The 7,342-nt window shown below is 38.2% G+C and overlaps 1 pseudogene; it reads left to right on the forward strand.

The window, feature by feature from the left end:
- Positions 1 to 1,554: 1,554 nt before the first annotated feature.
- LOC122735707 lies at positions 1,555 to 1,966 on the forward strand (annotated as a pseudogene).
- Positions 1,967 to 7,342: the final 5,376 nt, after the last annotated feature.

A 7,342-nucleotide genomic window follows, 5' to 3' on the forward strand; every position in this document is an offset into this window, starting at 1 on the left:
CTTTTAAATGCTTTACTTCTCATCACACAGTCCTTTTGTGTTACAATTCTGTGACATCTAATCAGGATATCTAATAGCAATAGTTTTAAATAATTTTAAATAAGTAATGTTTTATTTACAATTAATAAAGAATTTTGCTTTCTGTGAGGAAAGATATGACCTGTTCAGTAAAAATAGTGTGTTAGCTTTAAGGATTTCAAGGAATGTAGGAGTCCTTATGCTCAGTTAATTTTAAAATAGGCTTTGTTGATGGTGTACAAACATATCCAGTAGACATACTCACTAATAGCGGGGGAAAGTCATAAGATATATATGCTCACTTTGTCACTGCTATCTTCAGCCCCCATTTTTACCCAGGTCCAGAAACAAAGTTGTACAAACCCATAGATGAACAACATCCAGGGAGCTCACAGGATCATAGATTTAGAGCTAGAAGTAACTTGAGGGACCTTAAGTCCAACCCTCTCATTTTCTAGATGAAAAAACTAAGTTCCAAAGGTTAAATTAGTTTCCTTCATGACACAACTGCATTTGAGGCAAGAAGCAAACTTAGCTCTTCTTGACTCTGTAAAAAAGTAAGGCAAAAACCCTATGGGACATGGATCCCTCTTTTCCAAAGGGAAGAAAACTGTAAAAGTCAAGAGTAATCCTTATTAAGTAGGTAAATACATGATCATGTGGAACATTCAGCCTAATGCAAGAATAGCATTGGGGGAAAGCCCAGAGTGGTGTATGTATGTATGTATGCATGCATGCATACATACATGCACACAAATGTATTATACATTATATTGTGTGTATACTTCTGTATATATACATATATCTACATATGTATGTATATGTATATGTATATGTATATGTATATGTATGTATATATAGTAGTAGGCCTCCACCAGTCGCTGACAACCATGGATCAGCACCTTGAAGAGCCACAGACCACAGTGTGGCTGTGTGTTTTATCTACCCCAGGAGGAGTAGCTGGAGTGTCCCCTCCAGGGCACTGGCCTGGGCAGATCAATATGGAAAACAAACTGTTGCCCATGCAGCAGGTTTTCCCTGTCCACGACATTGGTGGATCCAAAGGAAAGGCAGAGCCAGCACAGTTTGGCACCAGTGCCGCCACAGGAGTTGCCAGAGGGATGTGATGTCCAACATCCAAATGCCTAAGGGACTCCAACTCCTGATTTTTCCTCGGGGTTAACTCCCAAAGCTTTTCCCATATATGGGTATAGCCGCAAGGCAGCGGAGGTTTAAAATCAGGGTTTTCCTTCCCCTAGGCAAGTTGCCTACCAAGGCTGACAAGCCCCACCTGCCTGAAACGACTGCTTTTAAGGCACCAGTGACTCGCCTTCACCCCTTCTCCTGTTAGTGGAAACAGTTTTGCCACAAGAAGGCCAGGAGTTGGACTTCAGTTGTCAGAGGCTATTTGAGATGCACACCATTGGAGCATTTTATAGAGAGTGGGAGCTTATCCCCACTCCCAACCTGGCATGACAACCTTTGTATATATAGTATATGTTAGATATTAGACTCTCTTCACCCCCAGCAGCCAACATGGGTGGTGTTTGGACCAAGATCGTGAAGAAGGCGGCATGGGTCATCATCGAAAAGTACTACACCCACCTGGGCAATGCCTTCCATACAAACAAGCACATATGCAAGGAAGGAGATCACCATCATCCCCAGCAAGAAGCTCTGCAACAGGATTGTGGGATATGTTACTCATCTGATGAAGTGTATCCAGAGAGGCCCTGTGAGAAGTATCTCCATCAAATTGCAGGAAGAAGAAAGAGAAAGGAGGGATAACTATGTTCCTGAGGTCTCTGCTTTGGATCAGGAGATTACTGAAGTGAACCCTGATACTAAAGAAATGTTGAAACTCCTGGACTTTGGCAGTTTCTCCAAACTGCAAATTACCCAGCCCATGGTTGGGATGAACTTCAAAATACCAAGAAGAGCTGTTTAATGTTTATTTTTGCATTCTTTCCAATAAACTTGGGAACCCCCCAGAAAAAAAAGATGTTAAATATTAGATATGTATGTATATACATATATATTTACAAATACATATATACATATGCAAATATATGTATGTGTATATATATGCATGTGTGTATGTATGTAACAAAAGGAGGCAAGAAATGCACCAATCAAGGAAGAGAACAAGGCTGGTTATGGACAGAGAATTCCAGGCACAGGGCACTGATTTCTTCACACACTAAATAGGGTATTTAGAAAGACCTGAACAAGATCTTGAGCCTGCAACTCCTGTTGAAGGTTGCTCTGCTGATCAAAGCTGGTTCTGTGGTTTCTGGCAGTGTCAGGCATCTCCAAATTCAGTTGGAGTTTACTCCCAAAGCATCTCTGGGTCTCAAAATCCTTCTAATTGTCTCAAAAATCCTTCTAATTGGCTGGTTGTTGTACAACTCCTTTGTTCTGCTGCCTTGTGAAGAAGGGAAGTTCTAACATTTGGTATAGTCATTACAGAGTCCATATTAACAACTCTTAAGTCTTGTGCTCTGTTCACTATACCACCTAGCTGCCTCACTGAATGGTTCTGGATGGCCTCAAGCCATTAAAAGGATGAAGTTTTGTTGTTGTTGTTGTTGTTTTGTTTGTGTGTGTTTTGTTTTTTGGTTGTGTTTTGTTTTTTTTCTGGGGGAATGAGGGTTAAGTGACTTGCCATGAGTCACACAGCTAGTAAGTGTCAAGGGTCTGAGGCCAGATTTGAACTCAGGTCCTCCTGAACTCAGGGCCAGTGCTTTATCCACGGTGCCACCTAGCTGCTCCCCAGATGTAATTTTTATAAGATAGACAAAGCAGGTTAGGGTGTTTTAGAACTATAGATTAAACTATGGGCTGGGCTAATCCTAATTCTTTCCAATCTTTACTATTAGATATTTGTTAGTACTAGATATTTCTTGCTATGTATTGATCTCCTAATCCAACAAGCCTGAATCTAGGAGAGAGTTTATAAGAACCATAATCATCCTAATGGAATATTTAGAATATTCACAGCTGGGAGTGGTGTATCACACCTGTAATCCCAGCTCTGAGAGAGGCTGTGGCCAAGAGAATCACTTCAGCTTGGGAGTTTTTAGCTGTAATGCATTAAGGGCTCCAGATTGTCTGAGGAGAGTCTAAACAGTACAGATCAAAATCAGAGCAAATCAAAGCTCCCTTCCCAAATCAGAAAGGAAAATACAGGTGAGAAGCCCCTGAACTTCCACACTGAGTCAGCTAGAGGCTATTAATCCTGAAATTGGCATTCACAAGTGGTTCTGTTCTGCATATATGATACAAGAAATTAAGAATGAATATTTCCCAATGTCTGAATAGGTAAACAATATGAATAACAACTGCCCATAAATAAATTAGTATCCATTGTGTTTAAAAATGACTTTTGGGCAGCTAGATAGCTCAGTGGATAAAGCACAGGGCCTGGATTCAGGAGTACCTGAGTTCAAATCCGGCCTCAGACACTTGACACTTACTAGCTGTGTGACTCTGGGCAAGTCACTTAACCCTCATTGCCCTGCAAAAAACAAAATGACTTTCACTTCTAATCCTTCATTCTAATCATTCATGCAACAATTATCAGTCACCTACTTTGAGAAGAGTGCTATGCTAAGCTTTGGGGAGACATGAAATTTAGAAAATACACAATTCCTAACTGTTTGCATTGATAGAATATTGTACAGAATAAAACTCCAAGATAGGCATAATAATAAAGTTTTATATGATTTATTTAAATTTATCATATTCCTTTATTGAGAAGCATAGTATACTCAGGAGAGTTAGCCTCAAAGTCAAGAATACCTGATTTCAAATGTCATCTCTGGGAGCAGCTAGATGGTACAGTGGATAAAGCACCAGCCCTGGATTCAGGAGGACCTGAGTTCAAATCTGGCCTCAGACACTTGACACTTACTAGCTGTGTAAGCCTGGGAAAGTCACTTAACCCTCATTGCCCCAGTAAAAAGGATCCCAACTCAAATGTCATCTCTGACACATATTGTCTGTGTGACCCTGGGTTGGTCACTTAACCTTTCAGTGTCCTTGGAGCTATCAGATATTGTAAATTACATTCGTACAGGGGATTTCCTCATCTGAAAGTTTTCCTATGGCAGTGAAGGTCTAATCCCTATCTTTTATTCCTTTATGTTATGATGTATATAAAATAGCTGACATTTATATAGTGCTTTAAGGTTTGCAAAGGACTTGAATCATTTTATCTCATTTGTGTCTCACAATGACCTTGTCAATATGTAAGGTATTATTCACACTTTATAGATGCAGAAACTGAAACTTAGAGATATTAACTGATTTTTCAGTAGCCATACAGCTAATAACTGTCAGCAAGAAGATTTGAACAATATTGCCCAATAGTCTTTACATAGTACCTTCAATGTCTCTCTATATGCATATGGACATGAAGTCTTCTTTCTGAAACTAAATTGAGGTAGATAGAGTTTGTTTTTAAAGTAAATTATGCCTCTTGTGCAATATTTTACACAAGGTTTTCATTATATTAAAAAAAACTCAACCAAGTAGGACTGCTTAATTTAATGCTTGAAGGATAGCCCCATTTCATATGCTGAAAATCTGTTGGCAGGTTTACATTTCCCTGCCAAGGTTGGTCAGAAGGGTGGTGCATCATATTCTACAGTGTCAAACCAAGGGCTAATAGATGACAAATGGTAAATACTGACAGGAACAGCTTTGTCTTGATGTGCCAGTGTGCCCTGTTCAGTCAAGCAACAGACTAAACAAAAGCTTTTAGGAGTTAGGCTTTTGAAAGAGATTCACAAATGTTTGGCTAATGATCACCAGCAGAGCTCATCCACAACAAAATATCCACAAGCGGCTATAATAGTGTTCCAGTGGATGCTCAGTAGCTGACAGGGGATAAAGTCCTGAATGAAAATACATACAAGGCCAAAGCTTTGGTTGCTTAGCATCTGGGGCATAAGGTAAATCATTAGATAGATGCCATGTGATCAGGCAGACTTGAGGAAAGCAAAAGGAAAAAAAAACCTTGCATATCCAGGAAGTTGTAATTCTCTCCCTTTTGCTTATGTATATTATTGGAGAAATGCCACCATATGTAGCCAATCATAAATTTTGCATATCTAATTTTTTAAAACCCACATCAAGATTATGGATATGTACAGCAATATGTACTAGGTGAATTATCTTTAAAATGAATGTCATTTGTTTTCTCTTCATGCCTACAATTTTTCTCATGATATCCATGAACAAATTAAGATATAAGAGGGTGAGGACAATGACAGAGTAACGCTGATCAAAAATTCTATACCACAGAGAGAATGAAGAAGAAGGTGGGGGACAGCTAGGTGGCACAGTGGATAGAGCACCGGCCCTGGAGTCAGGAGTAACTGAGTTCAAATCCAACCTCAGACATTTGACACTTACTAGTTGTGTGACCCTTGGCAAGTCACTTAACCCCAATTGCCTCACAAAAAACAAAACAAAACAAAAAAAGAAGAAGGTGGGGGGTGAGCAAAGAATACAATTGATTTCTTCCCTTCAGTCCATTATTTAGACCCAGAAACGATATGTCAGAATGTTTGGCAGGTAAAAGATAAAACTGAAAATGAAAATTCAGTATTGGTAAATGAACTTAATGTGGAATAAATATTGTAAAATTTTAGGTAAATATATGAACTGTTTAAATGAGGGGTATTCCCCACCATACCCCCTCTTCCAAAAACAAAAGGCAATTGGTAAAACAAGGAAGACAGGCTAAAGAGTTAAAGGGGGGGCAGCTAGGTGGCGCAGTGGATAAAGCACTGGCTCTGGAGCCAGGAGTACCTGAGTTCAAATCCGGCCTCAGACACTTAACACTTACTAGCTGTGTGACCCTGGGCAAGTCACTTAACCCCAATTGCCCCACTAAAAAAAAAAAGAGTTAAAGTGGGGAAATTAATGAATGCCTGTTGATTAATTAAATAACAGGGAGCCATTCCTGAGATTAGTGAGAAGAGATGTGGTAGAAATAATTCAAGAGCACCCTAAAATTAGTAGATTGAGGCATATAGTAGGCATTCAATAAATAACTCTTAAAGAATTGAAACAAATAGAAAGAGATGGAAGAGCAGCAATTTACTGGGATAGCTAGCAGAAAGGAATGGAAATTTAGGGTTAGGACAATTTTCACCATGCAGAGGGAGAGAGGAAATAAATGAGAACATTGACACTCTAAATTTTAACTATTTATGAGCTTCACTGAAAAAAATGAGCTCCTTGTTCAGGAATCCCTCCTCCCCAATTCTACATATTTTCTAAATGTTCCTATTTACAGATACATGTTTCAATTACATCCAGAAATGATACTACAAAACCTCTTCCTAGAAATCCATTGTTATTCAAAAAGAGTTGTCTAAACCAACCACACTGAAAATACAAAGTGAAGAAAAATGTAAAATATCCATATTACAACATTCAATTACAATGGAGTAGGGTGGGTAATAAGCATTTACTAAGATCCTTCTGTGTGCCAGGCACTGTGATAAGTACTTTGGAAATATCTCAATACTAGCCAATTACATTAGCACAATTAACTGGGACCATAACTACATGGGAAAAATAGGTTAGGTAGATTTACAAAATTATTCAAGTATTTAATCATCTCATGATTTTTGTAGCTACAAAATTCCACCTTCTTTAATAGGCATATTCTTGGTGATGCTACATGGATGAAATTCATGTATGAAACACCATAATCTCAAAGAAGCAAGACTGGAGGTCACCCAAATGGAAATTGAAGGATGTATGGTAGGCATAAATTGGTTGTGACATGTTACCAATGATAACTTGTGTGTGAGCACAACTAGGAAACTGCTTTTATTTAATAGATGGTTCTTCATGTATCAAAATAAGGGGAGACAAAGGAATTGTCCAAGTACTGTGTATGTATCTTCCAAATATTACAAGAACTTAAAGAAGAAATCAAGCATGTTGGGTAGATCTTTTATAAGGGATTTATGCTTACAAGAATCACATAGGATAATTAGGGAAAGAGGGCTCTTCAACCATGCTCATGAAATAAGTACCAATGAAGAAAGATGAGGTCACAAATTTCTCAATTTATCTGATAATATGCTAGCAACTGCATGATTTATTTGAATGAGGGGTTAAATCTATTTTAGATTGTATATTTGTAACATTTATATAGTTACCAAAGTATATGTTAAATAATTTTCAATTCTTTATGAACTGCTCTTAAGCCATTATCTCCCAAACTGAAAATTGTGCATTTATTTTTTTGTAAACTAAGTATAGAACTGTATATTTGCTCACATTAAATTTCATCTTATTA

This window comes from Dromiciops gliroides, chromosome 1, assembly GCF_019393635.1.
Source record: "Dromiciops gliroides isolate mDroGli1 chromosome 1, mDroGli1.pri, whole genome shotgun sequence".
Lineage (NCBI taxonomy): Eukaryota > Metazoa > Chordata > Mammalia > Microbiotheria > Microbiotheriidae > Dromiciops > Dromiciops gliroides.